The sequence below is a fragment of the Ursus maritimus genome, unplaced genomic scaffold (assembly GCF_017311325.1).
Source record: "Ursus maritimus isolate PB19 unplaced genomic scaffold, ASM1731132v1 scaffold_31, whole genome shotgun sequence".
Taxonomy (NCBI): domain Eukaryota; kingdom Metazoa; phylum Chordata; class Mammalia; order Carnivora; family Ursidae; genus Ursus; species Ursus maritimus.
The window spans coordinates 31,874,156-31,895,604 of NW_024425675.1; the positions used below are offsets into that span (position 1 = coordinate 31,874,156).

Sequence of the window (21,449 nt, forward strand, 5' to 3'; positions counted from 1 at the left end):
CAAATATATGTCTGTATAATCAATACTCAGTAGGAGCAGACATACAGGAAACCAGGCAGCAAGCTTCAAGGAGGTGGACAGATCTTCAGCGTCCCCTGCGACCACGGCGGCCACCGCCAAGGGCGCTGACCCCAAAGCCGCCTGCCCTGGGCGCGCCCGGGGGCGGGGGTTCTCCCGGACCCAACCTCTGCCGTGGCCCAGGACTGCTCAGGGCTAGGAGCGTCTCTGCCCTGGTGGAAGGGGTCCCGAGGATGGAGGGCAGGGGTCTGGAGTGTGTGTGTCGCTGTCCCGGGGTGAGGCGGGTGGGGGTCGCGGTCCCGGGGTGAAGGAGGCAGAGGGTAGGGTCCCTGGGGCCGGGGGAGGGGGCGGCAGCGGCTGGCACACCGCTATCTGGGAGCCGGGAGGGTGTCGCCCTACGCCGCGGCGGCGCTGCCCGCTCAGGTCGCAGCGGGGGAGGTGGGGACGGCGGGGCGGGGCCGGGAAGCGTGCGAGGGACGGGGCGGGGTTGCGTGCGCGCCCGCGCCAATCACAAGTGCCGCCGGGAGGGGCGCGCGCACGGAAAGGCCGGGAAGCAGAGGGGCGGGCCGGGTGCCGCGCGCAGCCAATCGGGACGCCACGCCGCCATGACGTGAGGCTCTCCGGGGCGCAGAGCGCCAGTCGGCAGGCCGGGCCGGTGAGTACGCGAGCGCGCGGGTGCGCGGGCGCGCCAGGCGGGACTTCCGCCGAGCCCCGGAAGCGGGAGCTGTGTGTTCTCATGCGAACGGGAAGGAGCGTTGGGGCGCCGGAGTCGCGAGGTTGAGACATTTTCGGGCCCGAAACGGGAAGGAGCCGCCGCCGCCCGCCGCCAGCCCGCGCCGCGCCGCCCCCGCCGCTCGTCCGGGCCGGCCGCGCCCTCCCCGCCCCTCCCTCTCGGCCCGTCCGCGTGTGGCGCGGTCGCCGGGCACCGGGGCTGCGGCGGTCGGCGGCCGGGCGGCGGCGGCGCTGCTGACAGGTGAGCGCGGCGGGCGGCGGGCGGGCCCCTCGGTCCCTTCCGCTCCTCTCTCCGTGCCGGGCCGCCGCCTCGGACCCGCGCCGCGCCCGCCTGTCACGGGCCGCCATCTTCCCGGAGGACGCGGCGGGCGGAGTGCGGGCCGGACGGGGCCGGGCGACGGGCAGGGCCGCGGTGGCGAGGGCCGCGCCGGGTGGAGGGCGGCCGGCGGGGCAGGGCCCGAGTGCGGGGCGGGCCGGGGCGCCGGGGGGCCGGGCGGTGTCGGGGGTATGGGCGGGGGCAGGGCCGGGGTCTCGGGCCGGGCCGCGCCGCCGTCCGGCCCGCACTGCGGAGGCCTCGCCCTGCCCTCCGCCCTGGGACCGGGCCCGCCGGCCGGCGGAGCGGGGAGGGACGGGGTCACTGGGACCAGGAAGTGGGGATCTTGTTGCTCCGGGTGTGTCTGGGGAGCTCCCGTTCTCCTCTCGGTAGGCTGGAGCAGAGGCGGGTTGTAAGGAATTAGAAAAAAAAATGTAAGGATGCCTTGTGTTCGAAGTAGGACCAGGATCCACGGTGGTGAAAAGGACAGGTCAGCAGTCTCCTACCACCTGCGTCTCAGTCATGTCCAATCAGAACGTAAACTTAGATTTCAGCGCAGTTTTGTACTGCATCTTGATTTCTCCTTATTTTTATGTGAGATGGCCTTTAATTTTGGATGAGATGTAATGAGAAGATGACCTGTATGGTAGTTCTTAAGCGTTCGAGACCGTCTCCTGGCTGCAGTGTAATTTGTCCTAATCTTAAGTGGAAGTTTGAAGTTTTGGATGATTGAGGGAACAGAAGGATTTTCCTGCAGGGAAGTTAGTTGGTAAGTGTGAGGGTTTTAAAAAAAGATAATGTCAGCTTGAGGACGAATATTGTAAGTATACAAGTTATTTTTCCTTTTGAAAGTTTTTTTTCCTTTTGTAATATTTAGCTGGTCTCTTGAGTTGTGTTAAGAATTTAAAATTCACTTGAAATAGGTGCTAAGTTGTCGTTTGCAAAAGGGGGGAGGGGAAGAGGGATGTTCCCTTCTCTGGTGCGCTGCCTGTGCAATGTGCAATTTCCATACTTCCCCACCTGCCTGGCTCCCTCTAATTTACAGTCGGGGTAATTTACAGAAGTTGAAATGGTTGCGGCTTTTCAACTTTCCTCTGTATTTAGTATACGGAGAGGCAGTTTTATAAATCAAGCTGTGAGTGATCTCTTGACTCAAGTTTGCTTGGGTTGCTAAATGCATCAAGTTTATTATTCAACCATAAAGTTGATTTGTGTACTTCCCTTTGAAACTTGCCTTTGGTTAGAAATAAATTTCATTCTGTATTTTGAAACATTAATGTGAGTTGACTTATTTACCTGAAAGAATGGTGTGGCTTCTTATTGATTAGAAGTGACTTATTCTCTTGGTGCTTCACTTTCTTCGTCTCTAAAAGGGGTTAGTAATGTCAGCCTCACAGGACTATCATAACCAAGTTGATGTTGGCTGTTTTTACTGTTTATTTTTATTGCTGAATTTCTTATTAAGACTTGAAAACCTCCTTACTTATACCTCATTCCTGTTTTCGGTATTCTTTCTGTGATTGTCAGTTTTAATTTGCTAGACAGTTTTTGTTTTGGGGGTTTTGTTTTTGCTTGATCACATGTATTTGGGCAGAGAAAGCAGGTTGTGAGGATAAAATGTGTATTTTGAGAAAGGAATTACACTATGTTTGAGTGGGAGCCAGAGAGAAAACGGATGATAATGTGAGTGTTAGCATTCATTTAATGGGTTTTGTAGAACAGTAGCTGAAATTAAATGGCAGCAAATTGAGAGAGGTATTTGATTTTATTTAGGGTTCCTAGGGATTGTGCTTTAAAAAAAGTTGGAAGTTGGAGAATTTATTGAACTTAATATGATTTCCACAAATAAGCACAAATTTTGACAAATACATATTTAAACACTCTAGTCACTTGTATTTGTGAAACAGCCTTCACATATCATAAAACATACTCTAAAATGCGAAGTGCAAGTTGGGAGCACCAACTCGTTAACAGTCATACGATAAGCAGTGCCTTCAAGGAGCCCCAGGACTGTAAGTGGGTTTGCAACAGTATTTACAGATTTTTGTAGTGGGAGACTTGAGGTCCATGTTACTAAGTGGGAAGTGGCTGACAGACTCCTTCCACTGTTATTTCAGTGTCATGCTGGAGTTCATACTTTCCATACTGATAAGTAGGATTATTATTTAGGTCTTCTAATTTTAGTAACATGTGCTATCTTTATGATGGTCCCTGGAGATTGTTAAAAGCTGTATAGATATATGTTACTTTAAATTCCATTTGTTAGTGTCCTTATGTTAAAGGCACAAGTTTTAGATATGTTTTCATAACCCATGGTTGTACTCTTACAGAGTTCTCGTACATAAGGATTTTTTCAGATAGGTAAAGGCAAGAAAATCTCCGTATATTCTTGTAATTTCTCCTGTAATGCCATTGACTCAACCTTTTTCTAATGGACAGAAGAAAACAAACACTGAAGTTGTTTTTATGGAAAATACATTGTTAAAAACAGACACTGTTGCTGGGCATTGTTGCTTATGCTGTTTTGTAAAACTTTATTCCTGTAAAGAGTTCTCTTTTCTGTAAGAGCTAATTTTAGAGTCCGCAGTAAATGAGGCACTGCCTTCTGAGAGCACGCAACTCACCAGATCTGATTTTAGTTCAGTTCAGTCTGTTTGCTGCTAATTGTTGCACTTGTTGATATCCCTGGAGCGACTCTACTTCTGGAGTTCTCCGGATTAGAAAATGAATTTCTTTATAGGAATATGGAATTGTAAAGTGGAAAGCCCTTGGGTTCTCTTATTAGAAGGGTGGTAACTTAAATGTGGAATTTTTTTTTTTTTTTACTAATACTTCAACACTTTATTTTCCCTGCGTGTTAATGTCTTTAACCTCAGGAACAGGGAAGACAAGTATTAAGTCGGCTCATGTTTCCTTCCCTTTTTATCTTCCCCCCACCCTAAAGCCCCTTTTGTCCCTTTAATACTTTCGTAAACTGTCTTTTCACCATTTTTCTGGTGAAGCTCTCATGGCTTAGTTAGTAAGGGCTGCATGTGAGTGATGCCACCACTTTTGGGTCTTCTGTCACGGTTCGGTTTTTTTCTTCGGTGTTCTCCCTACTTCCAGAGTCCTAGGTCATGGAGTGCATTGTACGACACTAAGGACATGTCATATTTAACTCAAATTTGAAAGCATGCTACTTAATTTTTAGAGTTTAATAATCATTGAGATGAGACTTAGTCTTCACTGAAAATGTTCTTTATGAAAGCTGATATGCAGACATATGGGCTTGAAAACTTACAAATTAGAATAGTATTTATTTGTGTGATAAAAATAAAGTGTCTCTTTTATTTACAACACACCATTTTAGTCACACTAGGCCAGAGGTTGCTTTGCAGGCATATCCTGATTGTTAGGTCCTTTTAAAAAAAACCCCTCAGTGACTGTCCCCTGTCTAAATGAGAAGCGCCCTGGGGCCTTGGCAATTCTGCCTCCTCCTTCCTGGCTGGGCCACCTTCCTTTGACCTAAACTGACCACTGCCTCTGCCTCAGAACTGTGGAGTTGCAGGTGGTGTTGCCTTTGCTCCCCATAGTTCTTTGCCTGAAATTGAATGTCTTTTTTTTTTTTTTAAACTTCGCTCTTTAATCCGTCTTTATAAAGGTATTTGCAGAGACCTTCAGGAATCCTTGGCTTGATTTCTAAGGTTGTACTTAGTGCTTCTCTGTTTCCATAGCACCTCAGGCACAGCACCTAATGAACGAACGTGAGCTCCTTGTGGGTGAGATCCTTTTTTGTTTGTAAGGCCTTTGCCCAGCTTAGGTCCGGGTACCCTAGACAGATCTTCCTCGAGTTGTGATGGGGTTACGTCCCAGTACACCTACTGTAGGTTGAAAATATTGTTGAGTTGAAAGTGGGTTACATACACCTAACTTTGAATATCATAGCTTAGCCTTGTTACTGTAAACATGCTCAGAACACTTGCATTAGCCTGCAGTTAGGGCAAAGTCATGTAACACAAAGCCTATTTGTTTATGAAGTGTTGAGTAACTCATGTCATTCATTGAATACTGTACTGAAAGTGACAGAATGGCCAAATGGGTGTAGGGCGGTTGTCAGTTTACCGGTTGTTACCTCTGTGATCGTGGGGCTGACTGGGAGGGAGCTTGCTAGCTGGGGCAAGATTGAAATTCAAAATTTGAGGTACGGTTTCCACTGAATGTGTATCGCTTTTGCACCATTGTGAAGTTGAAAAATTGTAAGTCGAACCATCGTAAGTTGGGGACCATCTGTAGATGTTTAGTAAACTTTGTTCAACTAGATGGAAAAAGGCATGTCTAAAGACACCTCTCATTTTGGTTGTAGGGAAATCATTTGCAGATTGTACAGTTGCATGCCTTCGTAAACATAAAAATCTTCACTTGAAATGAGTGCAATAGAAAGCGCACCGTTATACAAAATATACAAAATGTTAGTGATTTGATAGCGATACCTAGTGTGTGCCGCGTTTTGGATGGAGTCATTTATCATTTAATCATGTGACCTAGATTGTACTCTTTCTCAGTCTTTCAAAACTTGCCCGCTTTTAATAACATGTTTCTTTGGCTTTAAAATTAAAGCAGATTATATTAACCTAAAACAAATCAATTACAGTAGTGAAAATGGATTTTTAAATCTCAGTGGATTTTTCCATTTTTCATTCCCCGTGGAGAGTCCTTGCTACAGGGTCTGGTAGAGATGAAAGCCATTGAGAGGAAAGACAAGGGTTCATGCCTTCCTTGAGCAGGTGTTTTTGATCAGTAAGCCACTAGCTAGCAGTACAAAGACAAATGATGCCAGAACTTTTCTCTAAGGCTTGTGGTCTAGAAAGGCTTAGGAAAGTGCATTGTTTTGTTTAAAGTAAAGCAGACAGGCATTTGGATTCTTGAAGCTTCAATCCACAGAACTTGTTGGTGGCTCTCAGCACCACACACCCTCGAGTGGGAGTTGTATTATATTGTAGTTGTATTACTGTAGCACGTCCTGCGGCAGGCCCTCTCATCTCCCTTCCCTGCCTTATTTTTCTTTGCAGCTCTTATTACATTATAACATACCATGTAATTTCCAGACTTTATGTACGGTCTGCCTTCTGGGGCTCGAATTAACTCTGTGAGGTTGAGGGTTTCTATTTTGTTCATTGACAGGAACCCAGACCTTTCAGTGGTAGAGTATTCACTAAATAATTCATGAATAAATCCTAGGGTTTTAATGGTGAGCAGAAGGGATGGATTGCCCTCCTTTTTGGAGCTCACGGTCTACGGAGGCAGGTAGATGACCACGTAACCACATATGAGAGCCGTACATTGTGCTGGCCTTGTAGGCCTTAAGAGGTCAGAAGGCTCCCTAAGGAAGAGTGTGGTGGGGCAGAGTCAGCCTGCTAGGCAAACAGGGTGAGTGTCAGCGATTCTGAGCACAGGGATTTGGAGGAGTAATCTGAACACGGCTCAGTAAAGAAGAGCCAGTCAAGGTAACAGCGGGATCATACAGGATGTAAAATGTCTCAGTATAGGTGAGAATTTTGCTCTGTATCTTCAGAACAGTGGAAAGCACTTGGAGGGTTTTCAGCAGNAGAATTACATGACCAGAATGGCCTTTTTAAGTGATTATTCTGCTTTATGGAGAGTGGCATGGAGAGGAAGGAAGGGGTACACACTGACGGGTGATAACTCACTTGACCCCGAGGTGGAGGGTCCTGGTGTTTAACGCTTGTGGTCATCCCAGGGGAAGAGGCCAAGTCCTGGCCTAAATGAAGAATAGCTTGCTTAGAAACTCTTTTACTTGTATTATACAGAATGTTTAAAACAGTAGAAAAATAGCTCTTAAATTTGCTAGTATTTATCAGTTGTAAAGTGTATTTGTTATTTCAGCTTTTATTAAGGTGGACTAATTGACAGATTCCTTTTTTAGAAACGTTGCTGAAAAATGAGAACATTCTGTTTTCAGATTTCAGAAAGCTTTGTTTTATTGTCAAAGCTCAAAATATAAAAATAAAAACATAGTGACCAATTTGATAGATTTACAAGTTGCCTTAATTTACAAGTTGATTATAGCTCTCTGGACTTGTTAAACACCCCCTTTCAAATATTTTTTTTCCCTGAAAATGTCGTGTCCTTTAAAACCTGTCCTTAGACTACTTTCTGAACATCTCTCTTTGTTGATTGCATTATCTCTATTTCATTCTTTAATCTTACTGTCTGTGTAATGTCTGCTTTACCATATGTATGTATATATTTCTACAGAGTGTGCAGTACGTAATCCATTGTCTGGCTTTTCCCAGCTCTGCAGAGTCATAGAAGAGCAGGAACCTTGGAAAGTAGACTTGAAGCCCCTGTGGAAAGTTACCTTTTAAAATTGAGGCATTTAGAATGCAAAACCATTTTCTCTTTACTTGTGTTTTTAGGAGGTAAACACATTCAAATAATTGATAGTATGCTGGTTGTCGTTTAGCGCTGAAGTTTAGTGTGGAAACCTTTTTGGATGAAACTTTCCTTGGGATTATTGGAAGTTCCATGTTCCTTTTTGACTAATATCCATATCTCCAGTGATTCTTGTTCTCAGACTCTAATGCTGTTTCCCGTTTCCCTTCAACAGGTCACTTGAGTACAGACCGTTGTACAAATGAGTAACTGATGAATCAGCAATATTTTCTTTTTCACACCTTAAGTAGGGGGTGGGGACCATCAGTGAAGACCAAAGGTCAAAATGGCTATAGTAGTTCACAGTAGTAGTTGTTGTGCTCACAGCTCTTCACACTTCTTTGTATATGTTGATGTGTTTCCATTTCTTCTGCTGAAATCATTACCTTTCAGGCCTCTGTGCAGGAGAGTTAACCCTAGGGGTGAATGGACTAGGGGGAAGAAAATATATTTGTGAGCCCTTGGGTGGCTCAGTCAGTGAAGGGTCTGCCTCCGGCTCAGGTCATGATCCCAGGGTCCTGGGATCGAGCCCCTGCATCAGGTCCCTGCTCAGGGGGGAGCCTGCTTCTCCCTCTGCCTGCTGCTCTGCCTAGTGCTCTCTCACGTAAATGAATAAAATCTTAAAAAAAAAGAAAAGAAAAGAAAATACATTCGCCACACAAAACCCCAGAAGCAGCCAGGTGTGCAGAATTTGAGTCTTTGTGACCTGGTGAAACTCCACTTCAGAGTGAAGTATCTTCCTGCACAAGAGTGCCTTGAGGTCCTAAATGACCGTAAGTTTTAGTCATTTCAGACCCGGGGACATTCTTGGCACTTTTCCTTTGGAGTTCAGAATATTGAGAGTGTGCTTGTCACTGTGGAGATTTTGGATCTGTTAACTCACTACAAGTTTTTCATGAAAATGCAAGATTACAGCTCAAGGTAAAAAGTCATAGGTCAGATGTTTTCCGGGGGTCATTATATGGCCGCAAATTGCATTACTAGGTGATTTTATGAGCAGAGCAAATAAAAGCTGGATCATTAACTTCCAATTTACATTTTGGTGTGTTGGTGTGGTTAGGTAAGTTTATCGAAAACTTGTAAACAATGTATTTACCAAGTGTTTAATAATAATTATAGTACATTTAATCAGCCTTAATCCAGTTGCACGGAGAATTTTGTTTTCATCAGCACCATTGTTCACTGTGAATTTACAAGACTGAGAGGGAAAGCTTTCGTTCTTTACACTATTCATACAATGTTCTGTGTGAGTGTAGTAACACTTTGGAATAGGACAGTCATTAAAACCGAGTTTTGGTCTACTTTATTTTATTAACTGAGATCTGAAGATAACTGTCAGAAAAAGTGTAACTGCAGTTGTAGTCCTAGGATTTTGGAGCTCTAACGCCTCAGAAACTGAAGCCCACAGAAGTATAAAGTGAGTGCAGACTGGCGGCTGGTTAGCAGGTGAAGGAGGGCTGTGCCTTTGGTGTCCTCTCGAAGTCCTGCATCGCGCTGTGATTACAGAGCTCAGTAAGATGCTTCTTAACAGTGGGATTTCAAAAGAAAAACTGAAATTGATAAAAGCGTTAATTTTATGTATGCTACAGAATTTCAGGTTGGTGTTTTATGTTTTTGTTTTTTTTTTTAAAGATTTTATTTATTCATCCGACAGAGATAGAGACAGCCAGCGAGAGAAGGAACACAAGCAGGGGGAGTGGGAGAGGAAGAAGCAGGATCCCAGCGGAGGAGCCTGATGTGGGGCTCGATCCCAGAACGCCGGGATCACGCCCTGAGCCGAAGGCAGACACTTAACCGCTGTGCCACCCAGGCGCCCCTACTTTTTTTTTTTTTTTTTTAAAGCAGAATCTTAAAGCTGCTATTAAATAGTATCTTTAAAAACGTGGAAGTAAAATTTATTTTAAGAAAAGTGAGGATATCGTTTCCCATTTTATTTAATTTAACTGGCTTTAATCAACTTTGGAAGGCACTAATAGGTCTTCCAATTTGTATCATATATTAAAACGGCAGTTTATGTATTGTCTTACATATTGTTTGAGAAATTCCTATAAATTCGTGGTTTCCTTCTGAAACCACACAGACCGTTTTAGACCTTGGCATCTATGCTGCTGGGGCAGGGCTCCATGTTCAGGCTTTGGAAGCACACCTGTGTTCATACTCCTCGCCTTTTCGTAAAGAGGAGCTCAGACCTGAGAGAGGGCAACTTGGGTGAGCACTGTACTGCCTTTCCTGGCCTTCAGTTTTACCATCCTCAATAACTATTTTTGCTTGCTTCCTGCTGTGTGCAGTGACTTCAGATTCTCACAGCCTGTAGCTTGCCTACAAAATGTGAGAAGTGAATGCAGATTGCCACAGTTCTCACCCTCAGCAATATATTTGGCTTGGAATTCAGAGGACCCAAAATCCTTGCTTGTTTTTGTTTTTCAGAACACCTGTTTTGCTGTTTGGAAAACTGAGGCCTGGAGACAGTTTGCTTTACAGCACATGATGAAGAGCAGAAGATGGGGTCCATCTAGTTTCTTTCTTCTAAGTCCATTGCAAACAGGACCCAGCTCTTGGAAAGTTTAGGTGTTCTATGTATGCGTTAGGTCCAAGTAACCTGATGTATCTGTGGCCTATGCCACACAGCCCAGCTAAGCTTCAGAAATGCTGATTTTAACCTGAAAGTTTTAATAGTACTTTTTATAGTGCGTGTCATTGGGGTCGGGTACCCCACACCCCAAGACTAAGAGAAGTCCATTTACCTCTTTGAACGATCATTCAGAATTACTGGAGCCGATGCTGACTTTGTTTGCTTGAAACTTTTATGGTGTTATTAGGTTCATCTGTTGAACTATAATCTTAACTGACTGAGGAGTCGTGATCCAGTTATTTCTAAAATGGAGATGGTATTATGCCTAGGATACATGTCATTTGGTATATCAGACTGAAATATTATCTCAAGTAGTATATATTTTTGAACTTGTAACTATGGAACTTAAATTCTTTTTTAAGAGTAGTGTCACTTTTATAAGGAACACTTCATGTTAGGTGGTATTCATTGCATTTCAGTATTATCTGTTTGCACAGTCATGTTGGGAAATGTGAAAGCATGTTTGGTTGTCATACCTGGCATTTGAGCCCTGGTCTTCGGCTCTGGCTGCTACTTTGTGAGTCAGTGTGGTGCTTCCTGGCTGCCCAGGTCTGGCCCCTGGCTGCCTAGTAATTAGTAACATCTGCATTGGTTTAATCGTGCTCTGTGCTGTACCTGCCCTGAACACGCTCACAGCAGGTAAGATGGGAGTGCCCAGCATCACTACTTGGTTAGTGGGGAGTCAGGGTGTTTGGTGCGCCTCGAGCCCCTGCTCTTGACCTCCTCCTCAGATGCCCAGCTTGTTGTTCTAAAGGTGGACTGGGCGGGGGGGGAATCCTTGAACTTCTTCTTCCTCTTCTTTTTTTTTTTTTTTTAAAGATTTTATTTATTTGACAGAGAGACAGCCAGTGAGAGAGGGAACACAAGCAGGGGAAGTGGGAGAGGAAGAAGCAGGCTTCCAGCGGAGGAGCCCGATGTGGGGCTCGATCCCAGGGACCTGGGATCATGCCCTGAGCCGAAGGCAGACACTTAACGACTGAGCCACCCAGGCGCCCCGGATCCTTGAACTTCTGAGTCTGCGTTTAGCATTTCTGGAATATGTCTGTTTTTCCAGGGGAAGGACTCAGCTCTCAGCAGATTTTCAGAAAGATCTTTGACTTTTACCTTCAATACAAGTAATAGTTTTAGTGGTTTGCCATCTAGGAACTTCACGGATTTATTGTTATTTTGATAATTAAATGTAATTTTTTGTTGTCAATATCACTTTGTATTTAACTCTTCTTTTTTTTTTTTTCTTAAGATTTTATTTATTTATTCGACAGAGATAGAGACAGCCAGCGAGAGAGGGAACACAAGCAGGGGGAGTGGGAGAGGAAGAAGCAGGCTCATAGCGGAGGAGCCTGATGTGGGGCTCGATCCCATAACGCCGGGATCATGCCCCGAGCCGAAGGCAGACGCCCAACCGCTGCGCCACCCAGGCGCCCCAATGTATTTAACTCTTCTATATGCTTAGATTCCAAATACACACATATGCACACATACATACGTAATCTAGAGAGTATCTGAAATGAAATGAAATGAAAATGAACCCACAGTAATTTTGCCCCAACCTAAAAATACTGCCTTTTCCCACGTTAACACATTATTTGCAGTATGCAGCAACAGAGGCTTTTACTTGGAATCATCATTTTAAATACCAAGAATTTCCTCCCACATGTTTATTGCATGAAAGACAGTGACTAAACAAACACTGGTTTGCCGAGATTTTACTCTGTTAGGTACTATGTCAGGAATACAGTGGCTGAGAAGGTAGACTTTCTTGGCCTCCCACCATTGGAGAGACAGTGTGCTTTTGACATGCTCTGTCACTGGGTATGAAGGGTTTGCAACCCAGCAGTGGGGAAGATGGGGAGTCCCAAGTGCAGGCCTTCGGGGATGTAAACCACAGGGTGGGAGACAGTCTCCTGTTTCAGAAAGGTCATCGGCGAAGAACTTAAGAAGTTGGGGTAGTAATTTGGTTGAAAGATGATGGTTATCTGAGCAGTTTATCAGTAATAGAGATCAGGAGATAGATGTAGGCTTATTTGAGAGGAAGAGGTTAAAAATGTATTTGTAGGTTTCTGGTTTGGGCAGCTGGGTAGATGATACTCTCTCTTGAGATGGAGGAATTGTCAGTTTTTGTCTGTCTTAAATGAGAAGGGTGGTGGGAATGGATTTTTTTAAACAATTGACTTTGAGGAGTCTATAGGTCCAAAAATGTTCAGCAGATATTTGCTTAGTTACACTGATGCTCAGCCTGTGGTGTTCACTGAAGCCATGAACACGGAGTGCAGGGGAGCACAGCTCAGGCCCAGTGAGGTGGGAGCCCTGCCTGGTGGGATTCTAGTGGCCTGTGGGCCTGCGCCCTGCTGCTGCTGACTGCTCCCTGCTGCCCTCTTTCCCTACCTGCCAGTTAAGTTGTTGGCTTACAAAAGCCAGTTCAGTGCGTTCCCAAACTCGTTCAGGGCAGTTGTACTCCTTACTGCAATTATACGATTTAACTAATACAAACTGATAAAAATAGTGCAAAGACATTTATAGGAAAACTAATTTGAAAACTTTGGAGCGTCTCAGTAAAAACCAGTCACTAAGGAAACTATTAACTTAGGTCTGTGGATAAGACAATTATAAAAAATTGGAGGTTAATTGTTCTAGAAGGACTGTACCATTCACATTTTTAAAGTAAGTTGTACTTTAAAGAGACAAAGTGAAAGTCTTAGGTGATGCGTTATGGTTTTTGTGGAGAAGAAAAGAAGGCTTTGATAGACTGGCTCAGTCTAAGAAAAAAACCCAAGTGAAGGAGCATATACAAGTTAAAGTGGTTAAGGATTCATGTATGGGTTTTTGGAATTATCTACTTTAATTTACAGTTACTTCCAATCACATAGGGCAGGAGAGCTTTTACTGCACTTAGTCTGGAGGAAGAGCATCCATGGCAGATGAGAAGGGGGAGGAAAGCAGGGAAGTGTGAGTTAAGTGTTGCCCAAAGCTGAGGAAGAGAGTGTGCGGAGGCCATGGGGTACTTCTTACTAGCAAGCAGGCAGTTGGCCATCCTGGCAGAACTGTGTCCTTGGAGAGGCTACATCCTGCCTAGGAGGCCTCTAGCCCCTCACTTTTGTCCTTCCCTGTCCCTCCTTCTCTGACCTTTCCACTCATCTCCCTTTTGTTTTCTGTCTTTGGAGACAGACTAGGTGAGACATGTTCGAACAGTGATGGGAGGAAGACGTGAAGAGACAGGAAGAGAGGAGGAAATGGGATCCAGACCACAGATAGTGTTAATATGCTGTTTTTTTTTTTCTCCAAACCTTTTTGTTTTAAAGACTGATTTATTTGAGAGAGATCAAGAGTGTGAGAGCGTGAATGGTAGAGAGAGCATGAGCTGGGGGAGGGACGGAGGGAGAGGGAGAAGCAGACTCCCCATGGATATGGTACTCCATTGCAGGACCCTGAGATGATGACCTGAGCCAAAAGCAGATGCTTAACCAACTGAGCCACCCAGGCGTCCCACTCCAAACCTTCTTTGATGTAGAAACTACTGAGAAAAACTTGGTCATTTTCATGAAGTTTTTTCAAGTTGTCTTATGTTCAGGCCGTATTTGGGTCCCTAGCCTTGACTTACGAGGTCTGACTTTCAAGAGCTATGTAGGATTATAATTGTTAGAGTGTTTCCTTCTCTTTAACCAAAGTGCTAAGAAATACATATTAGGAATACTAAATTCAAGAAAGGAGGGATGCACATTAATGTCGGTCTTTGAAATAAGGCATATTTTATCACCACTTAGAAAGCTGTTAAATATCTTTTTTTTTTTTTAAGATTTTATTTATTTATTCGACAGAGATAGAGACAGCCAGCGAGAAAGGGAACACAAGCGGGGGGGGGGGAGTGGGAGAGGAAGAAGCAGGCTCATAGCGGAAGAGCCTGATGTGGGGCTCGATCCCAGATCGCTGGGATCACGCCCTGAGCCGAAGGCAGACGCTCAACCGCTCTGCCACCCAGGCGCCCCAGAAAGCTGTTAAATATCTTTTAACTTTTTTTTAAAGACTTGTTTATTTGAGAGAGAGAGAGAGAGAGAGAGAGAGACAGCAAGACAGCATGAGCAGGGGAGGGGCAGAGGGGAGAGGGAGAGAGAATCCTCAGACAGACTCCCTGCTGAGCGCAGAGTCTGATGTGGGGCTCCGTCCCAGGACCCTGAGATCATGATCCTGAGCTGAAATCCAAAGTCAGACACTTAACCAACTGAGCCACCCAGGCACCCCATGGTTTTTAGTTCTTAAGGAAGACGATTTGCCTGTTCACATAACAGGATTTTAGGCAATGTTTGTAGGTCTGTAGTGAAGATTTGGGGAATGTAAGTTGTCATTTTTTTTTAAAGATTTTATTTATTTGACAGAGAGAGCATGGCAGGGGGAGCAGCAGAGGGAGAGGGAGAAGCTCAGCAGGGAGCCCGATGTGGGACTTGATCCCAGAACCCTTGGATCATGACTGGAGCTGAAGGCAGACGCTTGACCAACTGAGCCACCCAGGCACCCCAGTTGTCATCTTTATCACTACTGACTTTATCAGCTCCTGACTTAGAGCCCTGCACACCCTTGGGAATGTTTTCATGACTTGCTGAATTTCATTGCCCTTCATTTGGAGAAATGTTACGTATTCAGGATATTCTTGCTTTGTTTTGATTAATTGGCTATTGATTAACATAGATCAGAAGTACCTTTTCCCAAAGTAAAGCTTTTTAAAAAATTTAACATCTTGAAAACCACATGTCTGTTACAGGGTGAAGAAGTGAAAGTAGTCTGTCCGTGTTAGGTGTACAGATTTTTGTTTGTTGTGTTGGTTTTTCTTAAATTTAACTTTTTTTTAAGTGAACCACTTTATATATAGTTCCGGACTTCAGACAATTTTATCACCTCTTCATTTTGTTTCATTTGTTTCAAATAATATTTTATCGAGACTTCCTTATAACCAAATATTGGACTGGTTGTTTGGAGTTTGTCAAAAATGCTTGTAAGCAGATGGTTATAATGAGATGACCTAAACTCTCTCTTCGTTTTGTATTGTATTTTAATAAGAATTCCAGCTAAAACGATCTTTTCAAATAATTGACCTCTTTAGCGTGAGATAACATGTCATGAACCTTTTTTTTTTTTTTTTTGAGGTAGTCGGGGGAGAGGCAGAGGGAGAGGGAGAGAAAGAAAATCTTAAGCAGACTTCATGCCCAGCGGGGAGCCCAATGTAGGGCTCCATCTCAGAACCCCGAGATCATGATCTGAGCTGAAATCAAGTGTCGACACTTTGCTGACTGACCCAGCCAGGCGTCCTGCCATGAACCAGTTTATGCATAAAGCTGGAATGGACCTTTCTCATTGTGTGTGTGGAATTTCTAAATAAATCTCTAAAAAGTAATTAGTGGGAAAATTTTTAAATGTAACTTTTGGGGTTTACTTCTCATGTAGGTACGTTTCCAATCGTATTTGAGAAATAAGTGTCTGTGTCTGATTTTATGCCCTCTCTAGGAGCAGAATCAGAGTGAACTGTAAAAAATAAGTTACCTTTTCCCACTGCCGTCTCTTTCAGTAGAAGCCCAGGTGTACATGTGGAAAAGGAAATTTAAAAAATTAATCTGGAAGCTTATTGGCAGCGTCTGTTTAGGACTGTTTCCCTACTGGGTGCCAGTTTAAATGTGTAGTTGAACAACCACTCTATACGGGTTGGATTCCTTTCTTTTGTTGGTCTTTGTCTTTGAGTGCCACAGTGATTGGGAGAATGCTCTGTGGAAAAAATGAGCTATCATGGAGATACCGAGTCTGAGAAGACCGGGTAACTGCTCTCCTGGAAACAGCTGTCTGTTGCTCTGTAAATGTTCCCACTCTTCAAGCCTACAGATTCAGTTGAATATATGATCTTTGAAAGGTGCTGGGGAAGGTACATTGACTAATCTGCCCTAAGACAGGAATATGCATTTTAAATATCATCGAGTGATGCAGACAGCCGTGCAACCTGCAGCATAAGGCTAGTGAATGAGGAACTGTAATTCCTGTTATGGTATTTTATTTTTTTATACCTCCATTTACAGGTGTGCATATTGAGTTCCTAAAAGAAAATTAGTGTTATTAACAAATGCCCTTCCAAATCCCAAATGCTATGGTTGTGCTTTAATGATTTGGTTTAGCTTCTTTGCCCATTTCTGGTTTTTCGGTGAGTTTTAGTTTCAGAGGTCTGGTAGGTAAACTGTCTTTCTACATAGTATGTTTAGACATTGCAAGTAACAGATTTTGGCTTTTCTAATTGATGCTCAAAGGGAATCATATAGTACTTAATTAGGGCAGTCTCAAAAGTTCTCAACTGCCTGTTTTCTATAATTGGATAAAACTATGTTTACTTCTCTAGTTGAATATTCATTTACTGTTTTTTGTAAAACAGTCCTAGCAGTAATGTGGGAGTTCTTAGAAGGCATGTCTGTATGGTAGCATCTTGTACTGTCCAGTTCCTTTGCTCAGGCTCTGTCCCTGAACTCCTTGCTCCCAACTGCAGACTAGTGGAGTTAGAAGATACCTCAGCAAACTTGACTTCTCTCTCATTTTGTGGATGCAAATACAGAAGCAGAGTGTTTAGACAACACTGCAGCTAAACCACCGGTTTATGAGTGCTACTGACAAAAGGACTCTCTTGGAGGTAAATTGTAACATACCATTGGTGGGATACATATTTTGGTTGTATCCTATAAGTAAGGAGATGAAGCACATGGATTCCTTAAAGAGACTCAGGATAGTAGGGGAGAAGCACAGATGTGGTCAATACCTTGAAGAGTAGAGAAAGCTGTGAATACATGGAGGAGGAGAGAGAGAGGAATGGGAAGGAAGCTTTCAAAGAGGGAGGAATGTTCCAGGCAAGGAGAATAGAATGTGCTATGAAAGACAGGGAAGTATTGAATGGCTGGGTGAATATAGAGAGTGGAGGGTGGTCTGTAGAAGTGGAGACTTCCTGACTTCAGAAGAATGTTTGTTTAGGCTGAGAAAAGAGGTCTTATATTTGGCCCCCATATAGTAGAATCTCATCTCATATGAAATGTTTACATTTCAGGGTCAACTGATAAAGCAAAAAAATGATCTGTACACTTAACAGTTCCCCAGTAAGGTACAACAAATCATCTCTCAACACAGCAGGTTTTTCTTTTGGCATTGAATCAGGTCACTGTTGTTGTGTAAAAAGATGAAGTATTTGGCTTATATTTAGGTACCCTGTTGGTTTTTTAAAAAGTGCTTATTTTAAATGCTGAAATCATAATCTCTGCACTGGTGCAATATGAATTATCCCCATAGAGGGGAAGAAGGAATGAAGACCAGCTGAGGAAACTGCAAGTGCTTTGAGGTCCTGTCACAGTGGGCGTGCCCATTGGCGTGGATTGACAGGGTGAGCTGCCTGCACTGCTGAATTCCTCTGTGGGCAGAGAGAGCCGAAGAGCAGAAATTATATGTGTGCATATCGATCGGCTCACTGGACTTCACTAGCTCTCTGAACTCATTTTCCCAGTCTGCTAAGTGGGCAGGAGACCTCAGTAAGAATTGAAATGGATTCAGTGACCTGTAAAGCACTTAGAGTAATCATTGCATAACAGAGATCCAAATGCTAATTCTTTCCCTTTTTGGATTTCTGATACGCAGACAAATCATGTATGTTCACACACCACCCTTTTGTAAGCAGGAAAAAAATATTCATGTTTAGGAGAATGATGTCTTTATTTTGATTGTTTTAGAAATGATCAGATTCTCAAATTATGATTCTATCGTTGTTATTCACAGATCGACTGAAAGTATGCCAAGCACATGTATGAAAAGAAGGATCTTAATCTCTGATAGTTTACTATTTGAGTTATTTCCACTTTTTTGGCTATTATGTTGCTATGAATACTCATGTACACGTTTTGGTGATGATATATGCTTTCTGCCCTCTTGCGTGTGTACCTAGGTGTGGGATTGCTGGGTCATGTAACTTTGTGTTCAACATCAGCAGCTGTTTACCGAAGCGGCTGTGCCATTTTACATTCCCACCAGCAATGTAAGATTCCAGTTCTTTACATCCTTGCCAACACTTGTTTGTCTTTTTGATTATATCCATTCCAGTGAGTTTGAAGTGGTATTTTGTGTTTTGATTTGCATTTCCCTAATGACTAATGATGATGAGCTTCTTTTCATGTGCTTATTGGCCATTTGTATGTCTTCTTTGGGAAAATGTCAATTCAGACTCTGCCTGTTTTTTACTTGTCTCTTACAATTGAGTTTTAGGAACACACACACACTCTCTCTCTCTCTCTATATATATATATATATACACACACACACACACTTCCCTTATGAGGTATGTAATTTTCCAATATTTTCTTCTATTCTCTGGGTTATCTTTTCACTTTGTTGGTGGTGTGCTTTGAAGCCTGAAAGTTTTTAATTTTGATGAAAACGAATTTATTTTTTCTTCTGTTGCTTGTGCTTTCGGTGTCCTGTCTAAGAAAACATTGCCTGATCCAGGCTCACGAAGATTTACTTCTATGTTTTCTTCTGAATTTTGTGGTTCTAGCTTTTATATTTAGGTGTTTTGGGGGGGGGCTTTATTTTACTTTTTAGTAATCTCTGTACCCAACGCGGGGCTCGAACTCAAAACCCTGCGATCAGGAGGTACCGCTCCACCCACTGAGCCAGCCAGGTGCCCGATACTTAGGTGTTTGATCCATTTTGAATTAATTTTTATATATAGAGTGATACAGAGGTCCGCCTTCATTCTTTTGCATGTATATATTCAGTTGTTCCGGCACCATTTGTTGAAAAGAGTTTTCTCTCTCCATTGAATGGTCTTGGCACCCATTTGAAAATTAACTGACCATAAATGTGAGGGTTTATTTCTGGACTCTCAATTCTGTCTGTTGATCTGTATGTCTCTCCTATGCCAGTACCACACTGTCTTTAATTGCTGTAGTTTTGTAGTAAGTTTTGAAATAAGGAAGTGTTAGTCTTCCAACTTTTCCTTTGCAAGATTATTTGGCTCTTCTGGGTCCCTTGCATTTCCATAGGAATTTTAGGATCAGATCATCAATTTCTGCAGAAAAGGCAGGTGGGATTTTGATAGGGATTGCATCGACTCTGTAGATGTGGGGAGTGTTGCCATCAGAATAGCATGTCTTCCAGTCTGTGAACATAGGGTGTCTCCTCTCCATGAACACCGGACATCTGTACATCAGGACCAGTTTTGTCTTCTCTTGGTGATTCTCAAACACTGTGGTCTTGGGACCTCTTTGCACTTTGAAACATTATCGAAGATCTTTAAGAACTTTAGTTTATAGGGCTTATCTGTGTATTTGTATTAAAAATTAAGACTCAAATTTAAAAAGATATTTTTCTTTGACAATAATAAAGCCATTACATGTAATATAAATAACATTGGTTATGAAAAGGTAACAATCTTTTCCAAACCAAGAGATAATTTAATGAGTAGAATAGCATTGTTTTGTATTTTTATCAGTGTCTAGTAGACTTCTCAGGTGGGTTCTTCTCTGTTTCTGCATTTGATCTGTTACTGATATGTTATTTTGGTTTAAGGATAAGAAGGAAATCTGACCTTACACAAATACATAGTTTGAAAAGCGAGGAGTGTTTAAATAGTCTTTTCATAGAACCTTGGCCATTCTTCTTTGTAACTGCACCAGAACTCCACAGCAGTTTACAAGGAGAGAATGAGTGGCAAAGGGAAACAGCATCTGAGCATTGTTGTGATAATTGGTGTGACCTTTGGGCCCTGGGAAGGTCTTTGGGACCCCTGACAGGCCCAGGCCACCCTTTGAGACCCTCTGTCTTAGAGAACATGACTGAGTTATGCATTTTCACAAGAAAATGCTGTGACAGCCAATTGGCAGTTTTATTAATCTGTATTGATAACCCATTGGGAAGGGACCTGGATGCTTTGCCTGCTGGATCAGTGCCTAATGCTTTCTGTAGGAAAGGTGTGGTGGGGAAAGGATTGGGTACTTGCTTGGTAAACATGGATCCAGCAAGCCAGATGAGTTTTATTAAGTACATGTGATTATAAAACAGTTAAGGTATTCAAAAAATTGAGACTACAGAAATGAAACAAAATAAAACATTATCCTGGTGTTTTTTAAAAACACATAGTTTATATATATATTTTTTGCATTTTTTAAAGATTTTATTTATGAGAGAGATTGAGAGAATGAATGACTGGGGGGAGTGGCAGAGGGAGAAGCAGACTCCTCGCTGAGCAGGGAGCCCTATGTGGGGCTCAATCCCAGGACCCTGGGATCATGACTGAGCCGAAGGCAGACGCTTCGCCGACTGAACCACCCAGGCGCCCCTGTCCTGGTGTTTTAACCCTAAGTCACACATGTTAATTTGTCTGGTGTATTTACTTGTAAATATTCATGGTTAGTTATGTGAATTTTTAGAACATAGCTATAATTATCTTGTCCACAGTCTTATATCCTGCTTTTTTAATGTAAAGTAATCTCTGAATATTTTAAATAGTTTCTACTTTTCTGTAATTAAATATTTTTATTTTTTGTTAAAGCTGCCGTGAACACGGTTTGTGAAATAGTTTACATATTTTTGTATCATTTCATTACCAAGCACAGATTTTAAATAACAGTAAGTGTGTGAAGTTTTAGATGGGTGTTTGTACTGTGTCCTAGTCAGATTTTTCTTTTTACTTTTTATTGTGGGAATTTTTAACCACAGAAGTAGAGAGGGTGGGTATTGGAGCAGCCGTCTGTGTGCCCTGCCTGTCATCTGGCTTCAACTGCCAGCCACTTGCTGCACTCCTGTATTTTTGTTTCTTCTCTTAAATTTACCAAAAAAATTGTTAGTATATTTTAAAGCAAATTCCGGGTATACAATGTCATCTATAGTCTTTTAGTTTACATGTCTCCCAGATAAGACCTTTAAACAGACACAGCACCTAGATTGCACCCAATGGAATTAATAATCATTCTATAATATCCTTTATCACCTAGGCAACAGTCAATTTTTCCTGTCAAAAATGTCATTCTAAAGTTAATTTATTTCAATCCAGATAGAGTTCTCACATTACATAAGGTTATTTGGTTAAAGCTTTTGTATTTTGTAGCAATAAAAATCTCTCCCATTTTTCCATGTCTAGAGTTTGCTGCAGAAATGAGGTCATCTGTCTTCTAGAATGCCCCACATTTTGGATTTAGCTAATGGCTTTGTGTTGGTGTGATTTAACATGTATTGCCCCAGAATTTCCTTTTAATTGGGGTCTGATCTAGAGGTTTGATTAACTACAGGTTCTTTTTTTGATAAATGGTAGGTTCCATGTTTACC

General features: G+C 42.9%; 1 protein-coding gene across 1 annotated transcript in view; it reads left to right on the forward strand.

Annotated features, from left to right (window-relative positions):
* Positions 1 to 712: 712 nt before the first annotated feature.
* LARP4B (La ribonucleoprotein 4B) overlaps positions 713 to 21,449 on the forward strand; it is an 88,332-nt gene continuing 67,595 nt past the window's right edge. The window contains exons 1-2 of the mRNA XM_040645477.1: positions 713 to 818; positions 971 to 991. The gene's annotated coding sequence lies outside the window, so the exon portion shown is untranslated. The remainder of the gene's footprint in view (positions 819 to 970; positions 992 to 21,449) is intronic.